The following is a 20,368-nucleotide window of genomic DNA, read 5'->3' as shown; positions in this document are numbered from 1 at the left end:
TCGATGGATTGAAACCGTATTCAGTTGATTTAAATTGGCATTAACACAAAAAAAAATTTGTCTGCGACACAAAATCACCTCTGAATTTGCTTCATAGTAAATTTACATCAGCTTCTTGCTTCCGGTGAACACTTCAATCTGTAACCAATCTCTCAAATCGTTTTATTTCACACATGAACGCAGCAGAAGTGCTGCAAAAATACACCAGCCGAGGATTTCCCCTTTCTCTCAGCCAATTTCAGGCCATGGTCCGAAGGGCCTTCCCTTGCTCTCTATCACTCTATGATTATCTGAGTAACAAAAAAGAAAACAAATATCTTATTTGTACCCGATATAGTGAAGTTTATACATATTACCTTCAGCATATCCGATTTACAGGACACCCTGCAGTAATTCCCATGCTTATTTGGACAGCAGCGTCCACCCTGAGACATGGACCATGAGAAGGACAAGATTATCAGCATAGTGGAAACAACATCACGTCAAAGACACAGATAATTATTGTTTTGACAGATATGATTGTTCATTCTTAATCACTTATTTAAAAAATGGAATTCCATCCCCAATATCACCATGAACTGGGAAGGTTTCATTCCTTCAGGTTTGCATTCGAGACACATTGTACAAAACACTCTATGAGTGTCTCTGGTCAATGAACGGATGATGCGCGGAGATCTCAGCTTTTACTCATTGATCTTCGCAAGAGTTGATCCAGTTTTGACGTTGACTTTTCCTCTGGTGTCGATTTACTCGAATTCCTCACCTGATTTCTCTGCTGTCCAATGAAGCTCACTCAGCAGAGTTTTCAACATTAATTTGATTTTTTCCTCACAGGATTTCAATCACCATGTTTTTGAACAATTTGTTAAAAAAAATTCTTCCAGGAGCAGCGATGAGATAAAGAAAATATAATCTGTTATAAAGTGATTTTAATTGAGGGATGAATGTGGGCTCCGACACGACGGAATAACTCCCCCGCCCCTCTCCGAAATGGTGCTTGGTATACTGTACCTGAGAAGGCAGAGGGCACCTCAATTTACCATATCATCTAAAAGCTGGCACGACTAACAGTGAAGCATTCACTGATTACTGCACTAGTGCGTCAGCCTGAATTTGTGCTCAGGATTCTGGAGTGAGTTTTGAACTCACAACCTGCTGATTGTGAAAAGCAAGAGAACAACTGACTGAATAATAATTCACAGCAAAGGAAAGACGACAGAAGACATTTCACTCCAAGGAGAGGCTGAAGTAGACTGTTAATTGAAGAAATGTCACAGGCATTGAGAGATAAACACCCACAGTTGAAAGAGACCGACTTTTTCTCACGGCAGGGTGAGAGATTGTAGCAGGAATTTCGATTCCCAATGCTTCTTGGCAACACCCCAGAACAAGCTAAATAGTTTGCACACTGCCCGCTAGACTAAAAAACGAAGCTAGAATGTTATTTAATCATCGTAATAGTTTCAATCAGATCGACCCTGAAACATTGATATTCACGGTATTACAGGAAACGTCATAACTTGGGTCTGATACAACAATGGTAATTTCAGATTTCCTTTCTGCATAACGCCGTCCCATAAAGAAACAAGATTTAAACTCACGCGTGGGAAGCACAGTGGATGAGCAGCCTTAAATTCAGATAATCATGGAGTGATTAGCGACATTATCCCGACGCCACCTCCTCTGTAAACCTGGCCTCGGAAAGATTACATCAGTGATTTCAGACATGCCTTCTGAAAAAAGCACCGCGTTCACGAAGAACCAGTTAATAAACTGACGACAAAGGTGGGATTCGAACCCACGTGTGCAAAGCACAATGGATTAACAGCCCATCACCTTAACTTCTCGGCCACCTCGTCACGAGTAGCTCCTTTATTAAACATCCTTCCGTACTTTTTTGCATTCATGAACTGCTTGTTTCAGGTCCTGAATAATCAATCAGGTGTCTCATGTAGTTTGTCAATAAAATACATTTCCATCACATCAGATATGAACTGTTGTAAATCGACTAATGTGAATCACTTCAACACTTCAACATGTTTCTAGACAGTGTGAAAACCCATCGCGGAAAGTCCGAAACATACATTCATCTGGAAGAATAAAGAAACTCCTTCCGACTCACAGCAAGTACCGGAACACAACTGAAATGTGGTTTCTCACTCAAGACTGTAACTGACAGCAATCAGCATCCGACAGAGCCCACAAGGAGAGAGTTGCCGTATTCGATGCATTAGGAGAAACTTTGCGTTCATTTTCTGTGTTGTGATTTATTCTCCGCAATGATTTCCCGGATGTTCAAACCTGGTCCTGATTTCCCCAACTGGCACCGGCTCGAGCACACGAATTAATGTATTAAAATGCCGGTGGGGCTCGTACGGGTATTGAACCCGGGACCTCTCGCATATTAATTCACTACAAATACCCAAAGCGAGAATCAGACCCCTAGACCAATGAGCCAGGCGCTACAAAAACCGCAATCAACATATCCTTTCATTGCCACCCACAGGAAATTAACAAAATGCGAAATACTGTGGATGCTGGAAATCTTTTGAAATGTATTAGAAATCCCGGGGCCGACTCCAACCAGTGGAGAGTTTCCCTCCTTGTATAATTTAAATTCAGTTTTGTTGGGTTTCTCAGTGCCACACTCTGCCAAATGCTTCTGTAAAGTCAACTGTGGTCACTTGCAACTCACGCCTTGAGTCCAGCTCTTTTGTCCATATTTGGACCAAGGCTGCAATGAGGTCGGGAGCTGAGTGGCCCTGGCGGAAACCAAACTGAACTTCAGTGAGCAGGTGATTGGTGAGTTAGCGCCACTTGCTCGCACTGTCGAAGACACAGCAATGTGGTTGACTCTTAAATGCCCTCTGAAATGGCCTAACAAGCCTCTCACTTGTAACACACCGTGACAAAGTCAAAAAAAGGGAATAGAACTGGACGGACCATGCGGCATCGATCTCGGCATCGTCAATCTCAGCCCTGTCCAGCCTGCAAAGTCCTACTTATTAACATCTGGGGGCTAGTGCCGAAATTGGGAGAGCTGCCTCACAGACTAGGCAAGCAACAGCCTGACATAGTCATCCTCCCAGATCATGTCCCAGGTTCCACCATCACTATCCCTGGATATGCCCTGTCCCACCGGTAGGATAGGCCCAGCAGAGGTGGCGGCACAGTGGTATACAGTCGGGAAGCAGTAGCCCTGGAAGTCCTGAATATCACCTCTGGACCCGATGAAGTTTCAAGGCATCAGGTCAAACATGGGCAAGGAAACCTGCTGATTAAGACGTACCGCCCTCCCTCAGCTGAGGAACCAGTGCTTCTGCATGTTGAACACCAATTGGAGGAAGCACTGAGGATGGCAAGGGCACAGAATGGCCTCTGGGTGGAAGGATTCAATGTGCATCACCAAAAGTGGCTCGTTAGCACCACTACTGACCGAGCTGGACGAGTCCTAAATGATATAGCTGCTAGAATGGGTCTGTGGTAGGTGCTCAGTGAACCAACAAGAGGGAAAATCATACTTGAGCTTATCCTCACCAATCCGCTTGCCACAGATGCATCTGTTTGCGACACTATCGGTAGAAGTGATTATCACACAGAAGTTGCAGAGACGATGTCCCAACTTCACATTGAGTTAGTCTCCATCGTGTTGTGTGGCACTACCACCGTGCTAAATGGGATAGGTTTTGAACAAATCGATCAACTCAAAACAGGGCATCCATGAAGCACTGGGAGCCATCAGCATCAGCAGAATTGTACTCGAACACAATCTGTAAACTCATGGGCTGGCATATCTCCCACTATATCATTACCATCAAGCCAGGTGATCAACCCTTGTTCAATGAAGAGTGAAGAGGGCATTCCAGGAGCTGCACCCGCCTTATATCAGTTATAGCCTAATAATGAGTTGTCAACCTGGTGGAGCTATAGCACAGGACTACTTGCGTGCCAAACAGTATCTGCAGCAAGTGATAGACAGAGCTAAGCGATCGCACAACCAACGGGCAGACATTAACTCTGCAGTCCTGCCACATCCAGTTGGGAATGGTGGTGGACAATTAAACAATTCACAGGAAGGGACGCCACAAATATCCCCATCCACAATAATGGAGGACCTCAGCACATCAGCACTAGCGATAAGCATGTGCTACAAGAAGTGTCGAGTGGATGATCCATCTCAGCCTCCTCCAGAGGTCCCCAGCATCACAGATGCCAGTCTTCAGCCAATTCGATTCACTCCACATGATTCCAAGAAACAGCTGAAGGCACTGGGTAGTGCAAAGGCTATGGGCCCTGACAATATTCTGGAAATAGTAGTGAAGATTTGTGCCCCAGAACTTGTCACGCCCCGAGCCAAGCTTTTCCAGTACAGCTACAACACTGGCATCTACCCGGCTATGTGGAAAATTGCCCAGGTATTTCCTGTACACAGAAAGCATGCCAAATACAACCTGGCCAATTACTTCCCAATCAGTCTACTCTCGATCATCAGTTATGTAATGGAAGGTGTCATCAATAGTGCTATCAAGCGGTACTTGCTTAACAACAACCCGCTCACTGACTCACAGTTTGGGTTCCGCCAGGGCCACTCAGCTCCTTACATCGTTACAGCCTTCTTTCAAACATAGGCAAAAGAGCTGAAATCCCTAGGAAAGGTGAGAGTGACTGCCCATAACATCAAGGCCGGATTTGCCTCAGTGTGGCATCAAGGAGCGCTAGGAAAACTGGAGTCAATGGGAAACAGGTGGAAAACTCCATTAGTTTGGAGTCTTGCCTAAGGCGTTCAGTCATCTCAGCTCGACGATATCACTGCAGGAGCTCCTCAGGGTAATGTGCTCGGCCCAACCATCTACCACTGCTTCATCAACGACCTTTCTTCCATCAAAAGATCAGAGGTGGGGATGTTCGCTTATAATTTCACAATGGTCAACACCATTCGTGATTCCTCAGATACTGAAGCGGTCCATATCCAAATGCAGCAAGACCCGCACAATACCCAAGCTCGGGCTGAAAAATGACAAGTAACAATCATGTCACATAAGTGCCAGGCAATGGCCATCTCCAACAAGAAAGAATCTAACCACTGGCCCTTGACGTATAATGGCGTTACCACCACTGAATCGCCCACTCTCAACATCCTGAGGGTTACTGATGACCAAAAACTGAACTGGACTAGCCTTATAAACACTGTCGTTACAAGGGCAGGTCAGAGGCGAGGGATTGTGCGACGAGTAACTCACCTCCTGACTCTCCAAAGCTTGTCCAGAATCTATAAGGTACCAGTCAGGTGTGTGATGGAATGGTCGCCAATTTCCTGGTGGAGTGCAGCACCAAAACAATCAGGAAGCTTGGCATCATCCAGGAGAAAGCTTGAATTACACCACACCCATAAACATTCACTCCCTCCACCTCCGTCGCATCTCCAAGATACATAGAGGAATTCACCAAGCTTCTTTAAACAGCACTTTACAAAACCACGACCACTACGGTCGAGAAGGGCAAGGGAAGCAGCTACATGGGAACATCACCACCTGAGAGTTACCCTCCAAGACACACGCCATCTTGGCTTCGGAATATATCGCCTTTCCTTCACTGTCGCTCAGTCAAAATCCTGGGACTCCCTTCCCCGCAGTGCTGTGGGTGTACGTACACCACATGGACTGCAGCGGATCAAAAAAGCAGCTGATCACCATCTTCTCAAAGGCAACTAGGGATGGGCAATAAATGCTGGCCCAGCCAGTGAAGCGCACATCCCATGAATGAATAAAAGTTTTCCTGTCACCTTCAATCATTTATGAATATGCCCACAATTTCTCCCTGCTCTTGCACGCCCTTTGGGTGTACACGCTTTATTTAATGTTCCCTCTTTGCTTTCTTCCGACCACAATTAATCTTTTCACATTTCCCTGGAAAAGGAAATCAACTGAAAAAGCGCTGGTTAGTCCACAGCTGGAATTTTGTGTACAGCTCTAGTCGCCACCTTACAGGAAGGACATAATTGCACTGTAGAGAGCACAGAGAGGATTTACTAGAATACTGCCAAAGCTTGAAAATTGCAGCTACGAGGAAGGATTGGATAGGCTGAGAGGTGACCTAATTGAGATGTACAAAATGATGAGGGGCCTAGATAGGGTGGACAATAAATACTTGTTTCCCCTCGCTGAGGTGTCAATTGTCAGGAAGCGTTGATTTAAGGTCATTGTTAAAAGGATTAAAGGGGAGACGAGGAAAGCTATTTCACGCTGCGGGTGGCGAGCATTTGGATGTCACTGCCTGAACCTGTTCAACTCAGTTAAAATGTACTTAGATCTGCATCTGGAGCGCTGTAACCTGCAAGGCTACGGATCAGGTGCTGTGAAGTGGGTTTAGAATGAGCGGCCAATTTCTTCTTCATCTTTTTTCTATCCAGCACAGACATGATGGGCTGAATCACCTCTTTCTACGCCGTCACTTTTGTAGGGTTATGTGGTTCTCTCTGCCGCTTAAACGCCCATTCCACCAACCTGCCCATGTCGTTTTGAAATTCTACTGAATTTCTATAGCTCTTTACTCAACCACAGGACGTCCAAAAACATTTTACGGACGATGAGCACTTTTGAAATGTAGTCACTGTTCAAATTGCTGAAATTTTGAACAGACTGTTCGTCAATGTCAGAAATTTCTATGTTGAGAGGAGAAACAAGTATCATTGGTGTAAATCTGTGGCGCAACTGATAGCGCGTTGGACTTGCGGTCGGTATAAACAGAGACATTTAAAGGTTGTGGGTTGGAATGCTTTAGATAAGTATTGAAGAAAGTCAGCAAGAGGTTTATCAATGTTCTCAGAAAAGGGAAACTGCCGTCCCGAACTTCTATACAGGTCACTCCCCACTTTCCCATCTGAACCACTGAACAGGCGAAATCTCATCATCGTCTGAGGACAGAACAAAAACCTTTGAAAGATGCTGACCAGAGTCAGTCTGCTCAGCCCTCAGAATGATTTAAAATTGGACATATACAGCCACCGCGGAAACAGCTTCCCATTACTGCTCAGTCATCTTTCCAGACTGTTCCTGACAGACAGCTCGAAACAAGGATGATGTGAATCTGCACCACTGAATACCAAGACCAACACGGTTATCACAGCTGTAATGAACAGCTCCTGATACAGCTTTAGATCAGACAGTGGAGGATTATCACAGGCGTCAGACTGCATGTTCCTTCAGACAGGTTTCCAACTGGACACATGGAATGAGCGGCTGTGTGAACATTAGTGGTTCAGGGGGGATTTCTCACTGGCCGGACTGGAGTTCCAGTTCCATTCCAAGACATTTCTCTTTCTGAATCCATCTCTGTCCTCTTGCTCATTTACACTTTGCATTGTTTCATCATTGGCGGCCACGTTTTCAGCTGTCTGAGCCTTTAGCGCTGCAATTCCTTCTAGAAACATCCCCACTTCACTCTTCCCCTTAATACCCTCTTAAAATCTATCAATTTTACTAAGATTTTGTTCATCTGGCCAAATATCTGACTCGATGTCGAATGTTGCTTGATCAAGCTCCTTTGAAGCGCTTTGGGGAGTTTTGTTAAATCACGGCGCTGCTGCTGGAATGGCTCGAATTTGGAGAAATTCACATACAGCTTCAATCTTCTTAAAGATTCACCTTTATTACCACCACTTGCTTTGCATCGAAAAAAACATCTCCTATGAGGTGTTCAAAATGCTGACCAGTTTACTGGAGTAAATAAGGAGAAACTGTTTCCACTGACAGGAGGGTCGCTAACCAGAGGACACAGTTTGAAGCTGATTGGGAAAAGAACCAGGAACGGGATGAGTAGAATGTATTTTACACAGTGAGCTCATTGTGAAATGGAAGCTACCTGGGGAGTGATGGAAGCAGATAAATGATTAACTTTCAAAAGAGAGTTGGAGGGAAAAAAACACTTGAAAGAAGGTAATACAGGGCAATGGGGTCAGATCCCGGATCTCGGAGTAATTATATCGCTCAACCAAAGAACCAACGCAGGCGGAATGAGCTCCTTCTGTCCTTTAGCATTCTATGATTTATGGATAGAAATCAGTCCTACATTCTGTAGAGCAGGAAGGGTGTGAGAAGCCGGCATGGGAATTGATCCCGTAGGCACAGAATGGAATCGGTAAAATTCTGTATTTTGTCAGGGAATCGAAACTGTGTAAATATGACTCTGTCTGTTTAAAAGTGGCTTGTTACGAATTCCAGATAATTGACGCTTTGCTTAAAAGGGATGTGTTATCAGTCAATGAACAGGCTATAATATAAAAACGGAAAATGCTGATAATACTCAGCAGCAACTGTGGAGAGAAAAGGAATTAATGTTTCAGGTTGGTGGCCCTTCATCTGAACTGAGGGAATATAGGAATGTAATAGGCTTGGAGCAAGGGACCAGTCCGGGCTCTGGGAAGAGGTTGAACAAAAGCGCAGGTTTGTAATGGTTTGGGGGCCCGGAGAGATTCAATTACAAAAGGTTTCACGGCGCCAAAGCCAAAGGACTGGAACAGGCAAAAAACAAAATGTGGGTCCAGATGAGGTGAGAATGGCTAAAGATCAGCCGCCCAATTGCAAAGTGAAGGAATTAAATAAGAAACAGAAAATAAAATGATAATCCTGAAAGAAACACATGAAACAAGAGGGAGGCTGAGTTTATAATTTAAAAATTTTGAACTCGACGTTGAGGCCAGAAATGTGCAGGGTGAGGTGTTCTTCCTCGAGCTTATGTTATTCTTCACTGGAACACTGCAGCAGACCAAGGACAGAAAGGTCAGAGTGGGAGCAAGGTGGAGAATTGAAATGACAAGTGACAGGAAGCTCAGAGTCAGGCTTGCGGATTGAATGGAGATTCCTCAAAGCGCTCACTCACCTGAAGCAGATGAGAACATATTGCGGCAGCAAATGCAGCACATTAAACTGAAAGAAGAACAAGTGCATCACTGTTTCACTTGGAAGGCGTATTTGAGGCTTTGGATAGGAAGGTGTCATTAAAAGGGGAGGGGATATTGACTGAGTCAAGGATTTCACACTGAGAGAGAAGGAAATGATGATCTCACCGGCCTGAAATGCTAGTTCTAAATTTCTCTCCACAGATGCTGTATAATTGTTGTGTATTCCCAGCACTTTCTGATTGTTACTATTTCTGATTTTCAGCATTCGCAGTATGTTGCTTTTGTATCCAGTTTACTTTATGAGCTGTTTTCAGGGGATCCGGTTGCCTCGAGTCTGGCTCGGCCGACCGCAATTCCCCTTGAGAAACTGGCAGTGAGCTGCCTTCATGAACTGCTGCAGCCCATATTGTGTAAGACCGTCCACAGCGCTGTTAGGAAGGGAGTTCCAGGATTTAAAAGGGCGATTCAGTTCCAAGTCAGGGTGGTGTGTAGCTCGGAGGGGAGCTTCCTGCTGTTCTCATACATTTGCTGCCTTTTTCCTTCCAAGTGGTGGAGGTCTCGGGTTTGGAAGGTGCTGAAGGAAAAAATAATGTTTAGGAGTGGGATTCGAACCCACGCCTCCAGAGGAGACTGCGACCTGAACGCAGCGCCTTAGACCGCTCGGCCATCCTGACTCTGCTACGCTCCTCTGCGTAAATGATTTTGAACTTCACATTCATCGTCACTGCTTTAAAACACGCGATGTGATTTTCCTTTTTTCAGCACCTGTCAGGTTCCTGTATCTGAGTCCCATCCTTCCCCAAGCCGCCGGGGGGTGAGGAGCTTCTCATTGCTGCATTGCTCTGTTTGCTCAAATCAACAAAGACCCAATTCCCGCCCGACCTGTTCCTCACACGAAGGTGTTGAGAGTGTAAGATCTGAGCGAGGTGAAGTATCCAATTGGAGAGTTACATCCTGGCGACAGGAATATCTCTCCACAGCTGCTTTCGGATCTGCTGAATATTCCCCGCATTTCCTGTTTCTGATTTTGTGCCTTCATTACAGGAGATCTTTTTACTGACAACCCAAAGCTTGTCTCTCGGGGCAGCTCCAGGCACCGCTTTCCTGTGGCCTTTAAAGTCGGCTGTTTTCACACTCATCACTCTGCGCCATGGCTTTCAACCCCCACCACCACACACCATCCACCACCCCCACCCTCCGCACCTCCCTCTCTGTCCCCAGTCCCGCGCCCCACTCCCATCCCCCCTCCCGCCTGCTCAGCTCTCAGGTCTTCTTAGCTTTTTTTTTTTCGGAATTCACAAGGGCCCGGGGATCACAGAGTCTGTGAGGGAATATAAGGGGTTAATCCACATTCACATACAGGGAGCTGTGACTCTCTTAAGATGGACGGAAGTTGGTGTCCCTTCCAGATCCATTAGGAGGTCCAGTTACTGGAGCTGGGGGAATTCCTGCCATTTCTATCCCACAGGGAGTGGCGCCTCTCCGTTGGTCCCGCTGGGATGGTGATGGCTAAAGTGAGTGGCCGAGAAAGCGGGTGGTCCCCATGTCTCTCTTGGGCTTGTTTTCCCTCATCCAGCTGTGAGGGGGTGGGGGGTTGAGTTTGTGGGGTGGGGGCGGGATCTTGCTGGTTTGAGCACCTTTTCCTGTCTGTCACTGTGTGTGTCCTGATCGTCTCTACTGCTTTTCTGTGTGTCTGTCTTTGTCTGTTGCATTCGGAGTGGTGTGAAGTGTAATTGCGCAGCCAGGGTGAGCTTCCCAACACGTGTGCTCTTGATTAAAAATTAGTAAGAAGTCAATATTTGCTTGGCTACCGTAAAGTATTCAGCGGCAGGAAGGAATTACGGCTCCGTCGCAGGGCGGTGCAGCGAAGCCCACAGCACAGAGGCCGATGGATCCAAACCATCTTCTGCTATTTTTGATCTTATTCACACTAAAAATAACCAGCTGTCCGCGACCGAAAAACATACCTGGCTTTTTCTGTACAGTGAATTTGTATCAGCGTCTTACTTGCAGTAAACACTTCAATCTGCAACCAACCTCTCAAATCGTTTTTATTCTCACACGGACAGAAGTAGTAAATGCTACAAAAATACACCAGCCGAGTATTTCCACTTTCTCTCAGCCCATTTCAGGCCATGTTCCGAATGTCCTTTCCTTGTTCTCAATCACCCCAAGATGATCTGAATCGAAAAAAATAACAAAACAAATCTCTTAGGCGGAAACATTGTTGCGGAGATTATACATATTAGCTGCAGTATGTCCGATCTACAGGACACCTGCATTAATTCCTATGCGTATTTGGACAGCAGCGTCCTCCCTGATACATGTACCATCGAGAAGGACAAGATTATCAGCATAACGGGAAGAGCATCACGTCAAAGACACAGATAACCATTATTTGGAGTCCTATGTTTATTCATTCTTACTCATTTATTAAATATATGGATATCCATCCCCAATATCACCATGAACTGGTAAGGCTTCGTTCCTTCAGGTTTGCATTAGAGACACATTGTACAAAACACTCTGTGAGTGTCTCTGGTTAATAAACTGATGATGCGCGGAACTCTCCGCTTTTACTCATTGATCTTCGCAAGAGTTGATCCAGTTTTGACGGTGACTTGTTCTCTGGTGTCCATTTACTCGAATTCCTCACTTGTTTTCTCTGCTGTCCAGTGAAGCTCACTCAGCAGAATTTTCAATAATAACTTGAGTTTTCCTAACAGGAATTCAGTCATCATGTTTTTGAACAATTTTTCAAAGGATTTGCACACAGTCAGCTTCCAGGAACAGCAATGTGATGAAGGCAATATGATCTGTTTTGAATGTCTCCGACATCATGGAATAACTCCCCCGCCCCTCTCCGAAATTGTGCCTTGGTATATTTTACGTGAGAAGGCAGATGGCAGCTCAGTTCAACATATCGTCTAAAAGCTGGCACCAGCAACAGCAAAGAATTTTCTAGAGCGTGAGCCTGAATTTGTGGTCAGGATTCGGAAATGAGTTTTGAACTCACAACCTCCTCATTGTAAAAAGCAAGGGAGCAGCTGACTGAATCATAGTTCACTGCATAGGGAAAAAAAGACAGAAGAGATTGCACTCTGTAAGGAGAAGCAGAAGTAGATTGTTAATTGAAGAGGTGTCACAGACAATGAGAGATAGACACCCACAGTTGAAAGAGCCGGATTTTTTATCACGGCAGGGATAGAGAGTGCAGCAGGAATTTCGATTCCCAGTGTGGATAACAAAAAAAGTTAACTTTGGGTCAAATATTGGACCTGATAAGGGGTCAGAGACTGACTGACCTTAATGATAACAACTGTATCAGTCGGAGTCACACAGGGAGGGAGTGATCATTTCTGAGTCCCACTTGTCTCCCAGGAATGAAGCAGACAGCATTACAACACTGAGAATCTCAGAGTAACAAAAAAGGGAAACTCTTCAACCGAGTCTCCCTGAGGGAAAAAAGGCAACATCCGCTGTGGAGTGTGAGTATTTTTGGTGCCTATATTATATCTCCACTGCCTGGAAGATGTTATATTTCATTATCACAGTTCAGGTGAATTAGTAAAGATAGAACCAGGATTTCTTCAGTGCTTCCAACTGCTTGAAATTCTAGAAGAGGCAAATAAGTTTCACAAATTGTGTAATGCCCCACAGAGGGGCAATAAAGATACATGACTATTTCACTCATAAATCACAATTTAAACCGAAGCCCCATTTCCCCTTTCGGACGGATGTGAACATCCGACCAGACTATTTACAACAAGACAAGCGGAGACTTACCCGGAGTCCTGGGATCAATATTAATCCCTCAAACAGGGTCTCTGAACCAAATTATACAGTCATTGATCAGGTTGCTGCGGTGAGATGTTGCTCTGCACATTCAAGCAGCAATCTCACTTACCAAGACACACCTCCGCTCACGCACCATTGGCCGTGAGGTTTTTGGTCTTCCTGAGGTTGCAGAATGTGGTGAAAAAATTCAAGTTCCTCCCTCCCTCCCGCCCGCTGCCTCTCTTCCTGCAGCTCCGCCCTTCTCTAACTCCCTCCCTCTCTCCCTCGCTGTCTCCCACCCTAACTCTCTCCCCGGCTCTCCCTCCCCCTCCCTGCATCTCCCCGTCCCGCTCCGCCCCGCCCGCACCCCCTCTCTCTTTCAAATCTTATTTCCTGTCTCTGGGGCCTGTTTTAACCCCAGGCTACCCACTGACCCCGGCCTCAGGCCGGCCCGAACTCTTTAACCGGCTCCATTCACAGGAAAAGTGACTTCAGTTTTCACAATAACATCCGCGCTCCCTGTACCCCTCTACCCACAAAAGTGAAATTCAGGTCATTGCTAACATGAAGACTGCGGGCTGAAGTTTCCACTCCTGCAATTTGAAACAATTCGCTATATGTTTGCACAGTGAGCAGAAAGAAATTGCTGTACTTTGTAAACCTTTCTTACTAAACTCACTGTCATTCTGCTTTAACAGAACTAGTTAGAATCTCTTGATATATTCGCAAAATGATAAATGAACTGCATTTGAAATTAAACCATATCAGAAATTGCTCTAATATTCGGCTGGTCTGTCCGCCACTGGACTGATGAAAGATCAACTCCTGTGTCCAATCAGTAAGATGTGCAGCCACCGAGAAAGAGGATAACAGAGAGGGAAAAGCCCGGTTGATTGGATGTGGTTATTTTTAACAAAATCATCATCTGACTGATTTTTCAGGATAAATATTCCCCAAAGCTGATGGAAGAATTTGCAGCTGGGGAAATATAGAGAATGCAGGGGTGACAGGATTCTCTGTGGGTCAGTAGCAGTTACTGGTAACTGACCGGTGGATGGGGTTCTAGTATTCAATCTGAAATCGTTAATCGTGAGAGGAAAATGTTCTCAACAAAGGAATGCACCTAGTTTCAGTTCCCTCCAGAATTCGTTTTTCGTTATGAAGATGGGAGGAGAAATTAACTTTGACTGTTAAGAAAAAATAGAATGGGTGATGATTTGTTTGGTGCAGGATTAGGATGATGTGAATATAGGAACGGACGGAGACTGTTCTCCACTCAATCCTGTTCAGCTCAGGACTGTTCTGTATTTGAACTTCATCCATCTATCGTGTTTTTATAATCCTTAAAATACTTACTGTACAAACAAACAAACAAAAACTAACAGATGCAGTTCCTAAATGTTCGAATTGACCCCCAGGTTCAAAAGCAGGAGAGGGGTTGCAGATTTGCGCGGCCCTTTGTGTGAAGAAACCTTCCTGATATCACCCTCGATCGGTTTAGCTCAAATTTTATGTTAGGCCCTCTTGTCTTTTAGAAATGGAGATCGGAAACTCAGCCCCAATTGCTCGCTCTCTCTCTTCTCACCATTCCCCTGAATGTTTCTGCTCTCTATAACTCTCGTTGGCCCTTGAGCTCCCTCCAGGACCTACTTGGTTCCAGAAATTAAATCACAGCTCGGTCCCTTCATTTAAACCAATGACTGCTTCTTTAAGGAAGTTCTTCATCCCGATTAATCGAGTAATTTGATGGAACATACGAACAAAGAGCAGGGGTTGGCCAAGAGATTTTCCGAAGTTGCAGGGATGGGGTCAGACTGAGAAACAATGCTTGACGATCGAGAATACAGGACGACGAGGCAGCGACAGATTGAGACAGATTAGACAGTGAGAAACAGTTTCTATTGGTGCAAAGCACCGGTTTTAAACGAACCAATGTGGACATGAGGATTCATCTTCCCTGGTGAGTGGTGAGGGTCTGGAATGCACTGTCTGAGATATGTGGTAGAGGCAAAATAAAATCGGGGCTTTCATAGTGGAACTGGACAGCCACCTGAAGATAAAAGTTTACATGGCTATGGAGGCAGGGCTGGGGACTGGGATAGCTGAGTTTCTGCTGAAGCATCTCAGGAGGGACAGAGGGCCGAATAGTCCCCTTCTCTGTTGTAGCTATTCTATGTGCATGTGTGTGAGGTTCATTCAGGACCACTTTGTCTCTGGAACAGGGTTTGAGTGTGGAATTCATTGTTCATCTGTCGGTCTCTGTAGATTCATTCTTTATCACCTTGTCCATGGGACAGGATTTGTTTTCGGGATTAATCGTGGATCTGTCAGTTTCTGATGATGTGCCTGTGTGTATGAATCATTCTGTATCATTCTGTCCATTGAATACTGTGAGAGTGTGCGATTCAACGTGTATCATTCAGTCACTGATGCCAGGCCTGAGTTAATGATTCATTCTGGATCTCTCTGTCTTTTGTTCACAGTTTGAGTGTGGGACTCATTACGTGTCTGTCAGTCCCTGAGACACTTTGCAAATCTGGATTCATTCAACCCAGAATATACCTCACTGAAACTGGGCCATTTGTTCTAACAGGTAAACTGCCCGACAAGATCCTCCACCTAGAATACTTCATGTAACATTCTCTGTTTATCCCTGAAATTCATTCTCCCTCCTTTACTTATCTAGACTTCCCTTAAATGCAGTTTATCTAATCGTCTCAGTTGTTCCATGCGATAGTTGGCCTGTAACTGCTGCCGATTCAATGGGAATAAATTAATTAATCGTGTTTCCTAAATTGTATTTCATATTTGCATTTCTATGTCTGCCCCATCACATCACATCACAAATTCCTCACATTGACCTGTTTCCGCGACACTGACAATGTGAATTTCTACCGCTCTGTTGCGGCCAGTAGATGGCAGCACATTCTGATACAGTGAAGTTGACAGATCAGAGACAACAGAGGAGACTTGTTCATATTATTCGGGAAGGGACAGTTGTAGAAATACTATGGATGGAGATGACCTCTTCTTATATGTATTATGTAACAAGCAGTGGTTATCGTCTGTCCCTCGATACGATGATGACATCCACTCAGGGCCGTGAGTTTCTGCCATGGGTCTTCATGAGAGTGAACAGGTCAATTCTCGGCCTACAGACCTTTGGACACATGGGGACAGGATGTCCCACGAGGTAGTGAGATCCAGAGTGCAAGATTTGCTTCCTGTTACTTCTTCTTAGCCGCCGTTCTGCCTCATCATGAAGACCTGGGGACTCACAGCGCGCTGCAGCTTGGGGGGCAGGTTTTGGTCATTTTGAATGGTGAGAAGCAAGTTCCTCGCAGTCATTAATATAAATGCTGCAGCGTTTGAATTAACGTTTCAGAGTGTCTTTGGAGCATTTTTTTGTCCTCCCCTGGCATGTTGTCCATTTGAGAGTTGAGGAAACAGGACTTGGCGGATGCGACGCTTTTCGATTATCCGGACACAGTGCGCAGTCCATCCAAGTTAATTTTTCAGAAACAAAAACAAAAGTACCTGAAAAAGCTCAGCAGGTCTGAATACAGTTAACGTTTCCAGTCCGAATGACTCTTTATCAGTTGAACAGTCATACGGACTCGAAACGTTAACTGTATTCCTCTCCGCAGATGCTGTCAGACCTGCTGAGTTATTCCAGGTATTTTTGTTTTTGTTCTAGATTTCCAGCATCCGCAGTATTTTGCTTTTATCTTAATTTTTCAGGAGTTTGGCCTGAATGCTGGTGGAGCTGCCTTCAAGAACGACACTACAGTTTGTTCGGCAGTGCTCCCACGGAATCTGGAGGGTGCCGCGGAGACATTGCGGATGGAATTTATCTACCGCTCTTATGAGTTGCCGATGCGCAGTTAATTAGTATAACGTTGTATGCCACCCGTCAGCCTATGTCTTGTTTGTGAGAGTGAGACACATACTTATCTACTCTTCTCTGCTCCATTTTCCCTAAATTCAGCCTCCCAGAATCTTTCATAATTTTAAAAACCTGTATGAGACCAGCCTCCAGTCTTCATTCTTCAATGGAAAAGGTAGACATCCTGAAAGTCATGTCGTGTCTGTTTCCCACTTGTTTATTTTTTCATAGTCTATGGGCGTCTTTTGCAAGCCCAGCATTTGTTGATCATCTCACATTATCCTGGAAGTTACGAGTGAAGCAAATTACTGTGGGTCTGGAGTCACATGTAGGACAGGTAAGGGAAGGGCGGATGATTTCTTTCCGTAAAGGGCATTCGTGAACCGGTTGGGTTTTTGCTACAATCGATGATAGTTTCATAGCCGCCATTACTGAGCCGAGATTTTAATTCCAAATTTAGGAAATATTTTAATTTAAATCTGCTCTGTTGGGATTTAAACCCGTGCCCGCAGAGATTCTGTATTGTTAGTCCAGTGACAGCAGATTCAGCTAATGATCGAGCCGCTTCATGAGAAGATTGGAATTCTCCCAAAGCATTTTATTAAACCGATTGATGCACAGCTTTTGTTCCAGTTGGACACATCAATAATTTAACGAACGTGATCAGTTAAACAAAATCAGTTAGAAATGAATGCACAAATTAACAAGAGCAGACATTTTGAGAAAGAGCCCTGCCATGTTAGGAAGGAAACGCAGAAACTTCAGCTGACGAGTGAGACCGCGGTTTTCAGGAAATTAAACAGATTTCTACATAAAACGACCACGGCAGGACTCGAACCTGCAATCTTCTGATAACCTCACCAAGTACCATCGAAGTCAGACGCCTTATCCATTAGGCCACGCAGTCAAGTAATGTAATACTGGAACTGATGTTAGTGCCATGTAAATAAATATCGTGGCTGTATATTTTTCAGTTCGATTTTTGGATGATCCGCTGAATCCCAGATCCATGGCCTCAGGGTCTGAGTTCGACTCTGTGTCCTTCGTTGGAAAATAAGGATTGGGAGATCGGGAACTCAGTTCCTATTGTCCGCACCCTCTCCTCATCATTCTCCTGTAGTGTTTTGAATCTCTCTCACTCTCTGCCTCGTGGCCTCCCCTCAACCGCTGCTAAATTCCAGAAAATAAACCACAGAACAGCCCCTTCATATAAACCACGAACAAAGGAAGCCGTTCTTCCCGAATTAATGAACAATTTGATCGCGGTTTGCGACATGTTAAGGCGATAGTGTCAGAGAGAGAAACTTCAGCGATGGCGGGAATTTTGGAATTGGGGGAGGGGGAGGGGTCTGGGGGCTTTGGGGCTCAGTCAAAAAACAAGTCGTTTCTGGTGTGAAATTAGGAAACATCTCTCTCAGCAAAGGGGAATTTCAGAGATCCCATCGGGAAACAGCACTTTAATTTTAAATCTCAGTTTTATAGACTTGTATTCATCAAATATATGATGGATAAGCGAGAAAATGGGTATTTATCTGTCCCGGAAATTTGATCCTTGAACCATTATTGAAGACATTGAGTTATGCATTCACTGTAATCGAACCCAGGTTTCTTTGATGAAAAATAAGAATTCTACCCCTGAATCACCAATCCGCCCATCATGCTGAAATCAATTTATTTCCCTAAGTACAAGATCACTGCACTAAAACAGAAAGCAAACTGAAAGTAACCTGAAGAAAAGAAAATAATTTAGGGACTGTGACGCTGTTACAGAATCGGCAACTTCGGGAATCTAATCCGAGTTTCCCACGCCCTAGAGACGCATTGTGCTCCTGAACCAGCAATGCACAGGTTTGGACGGATTTCATAATTTTCAAACTATTTCCTAATCTGATTATCAAAGTATCACTTCCCTTATCATTGATCTACAGTCCCTCATTGTTCAAATCCCACGTCTGGCTTTCGGTATTTTTAATCACTCCACAGACAGAACTCTCAAGAGGGTTTAGAGAAAGTTAATAAAGATGAACTGTTCCCACTGCCTCAAGGGTCAGTGACCAACCAGGGCAGATTTTAATTCATTCGAAAAGGAACCAAAGATAGCGTATGGAAAAGATTTTCTCGTAATGAATTCTTAGCATTTGGATTGTCTGCCTAATCGGCAGGCAAACCCATGACTGTTACCATCTGGAAGTGTAAAGGCAGCAGACACATGGGAACACCAACACGTGGAAGTTCCCCTCCAAGCGGCACATTATCCTGACTTGGAAATAGATCGCCATTCCTTCACTGTCTCTTGTTCAAAATCCTGGAAAGCCCTCTCTAACAGCACAGTGGGTGGACTTACACCACAGGGGCTGCAGCGGTTCAAGATGGCAGCTCACCGCCAGTTTCTGGGGGGCAATTATGGATGGGCAATAAACTCTGGCCTAGCCAGCGACGCCCACACCCATAAATAAATAAATCAGCCCCTACAATATTTTTGTTGTTGTTGTTATTTCTGTGTAGGTGCTTACCTGGATAAAGAAACAGGTTCTGATTAGCCCTTTGACAGACAGCCGAGATTGCGTCTATTAAGCCTGCGAGATCAGACTCCAATGTGTGCAGGGAATGTGGAAGAGCGAGAAGGAGGGAACGTCCTGCGTTGGATAGGTTTTCTCTAATAGAAAACAAAGGTTTGCTTTTCTTCAGCTGTTTTGACAACCACAAAATTTCACAACGACGCGTGACAACCACTGGAGAACTTCTCAAGTGTATTGGTCATTTTTATGTAGGAAATTGCTGAAATTTCCAACCGTTTGTTGCACATTGTCAGGCTGTATGTTCCTTCAGACAGGTTTCCATCTGGACACATGGAGCGAGCGGATTTGTTAACGTCAGTGGTTCAGGGGTAGATTCCTCACTGGCCAGACTGGACTTCTGGGTCAGTGGCTTAACATCATTTTTTCGTTTTCTGAATTCAGTTCTGGTCTCTGAATCATTCATATTTTTAATCATAAAACTGGATTTATCTTGGCATTACAGATCTAAGGTAATTGTTAAAAGAATGGCAAATACTGTCTTTCCGTCTCCCCTTACACAAGTTTACAATTCAAAGTACTAAAGCCCTTTAAGTAGGCAAGCAAAATGTGAGCAGAATGTAAATTCTTTGTAAATGAATAAAGATAGGTTGAGATGGTGGACAGAAGTTTGGTAGATACAATAATGTGGGAATATGTGAGGATCACCACTTTGGTGGGATAGATTAAAAAAAAACAATATTCTTTAAATGAAGAGAGATGGCAGAATGCTGTGCTGCAGTGAGACTTGGGTGTCCTTGTACATGTATCACAAAACAAAGCTACGTTGCAGGTACAGCAGGCAGTTAGGAAGGCTAATGTGGTGTTGGCCTTTATTGAAAGGGAATGGAGTTTAAACTCGGACATTCTTGTGATAACTGAAGAGGGCGTTGATGGTACAAAACTTAGAGTATTGAGTCCTGTTTAGGTCTCTTTCTTTAAGGGGGAATATACTTACATTGGAAAGAGTTCAGATTTGCCCTGAGAAGGCGGTGGTGAGCTGCCTTCTTGAGCCACTGCTGGGAGTGTTGACAATGACTTTGGTCCTCAAGCCCTGGATTTAAATTTGGCTCTATAAACTTGTGAATGCCACCAACCGAGACATCCTGTGTAGAAGTAATTTATCAGGGTGAATAGCTGTTGTTGATTTGTTAGGAACTAAAAATAGAAAGATGACAGAGAACAAAGTTTCAAAACAGCAAGATGAAGCATTTCAATAAATAACTCTGCAATGTTTGCAAAGAAAACAGC

At 44.6% G+C, this 20,368-nt stretch overlaps 1 protein-coding gene and 3 non-coding genes across 4 annotated transcripts in view; 1 reads left to right on the top strand and 3 right to left on the bottom strand.

Annotated features, from left to right (window-relative positions):
* LOC144670314 (histone H2B-like) overlaps nucleotides 1-20,368 on the top strand; it is a 1,149,071-nt gene that overhangs the window by 923,407 nt on the left and 205,296 nt on the right. The gene's annotated exons all lie outside the window — the stretch shown is intronic.
* trnan-guu (transfer RNA asparagine (anticodon GUU)) lies at nucleotides 1,778-1,859 on the bottom strand. Its single transcript has one exon. It is a non-coding gene; the product is annotated as a tRNA-Asn (tRNA).
* Nucleotides 9,490-9,573, bottom strand: trnal-cag (transfer RNA leucine (anticodon CAG)). Its single transcript has one exon. It is a non-coding gene; the product is annotated as a tRNA-Leu (tRNA).
* On the bottom strand, nucleotides 17,380-17,469 carry trnar-ucg (transfer RNA arginine (anticodon UCG)). Its single transcript is given in 2 exon segments — nucleotides 17,380-17,415; nucleotides 17,433-17,469. It is a non-coding gene; the product is annotated as a tRNA-Arg (tRNA).

The sequence above is a fragment of the Cetorhinus maximus genome, chromosome 31 (genome assembly GCF_964194155.1).
Source record: "Cetorhinus maximus chromosome 31, sCetMax3.hap1.1, whole genome shotgun sequence".
Lineage (NCBI taxonomy): Eukaryota > Metazoa > Chordata > Chondrichthyes > Lamniformes > Cetorhinidae > Cetorhinus > Cetorhinus maximus.
Note: the sequence above shows the minus strand (reverse complement) of the source record. Positions and strands in the feature narration are given on the sequence as shown.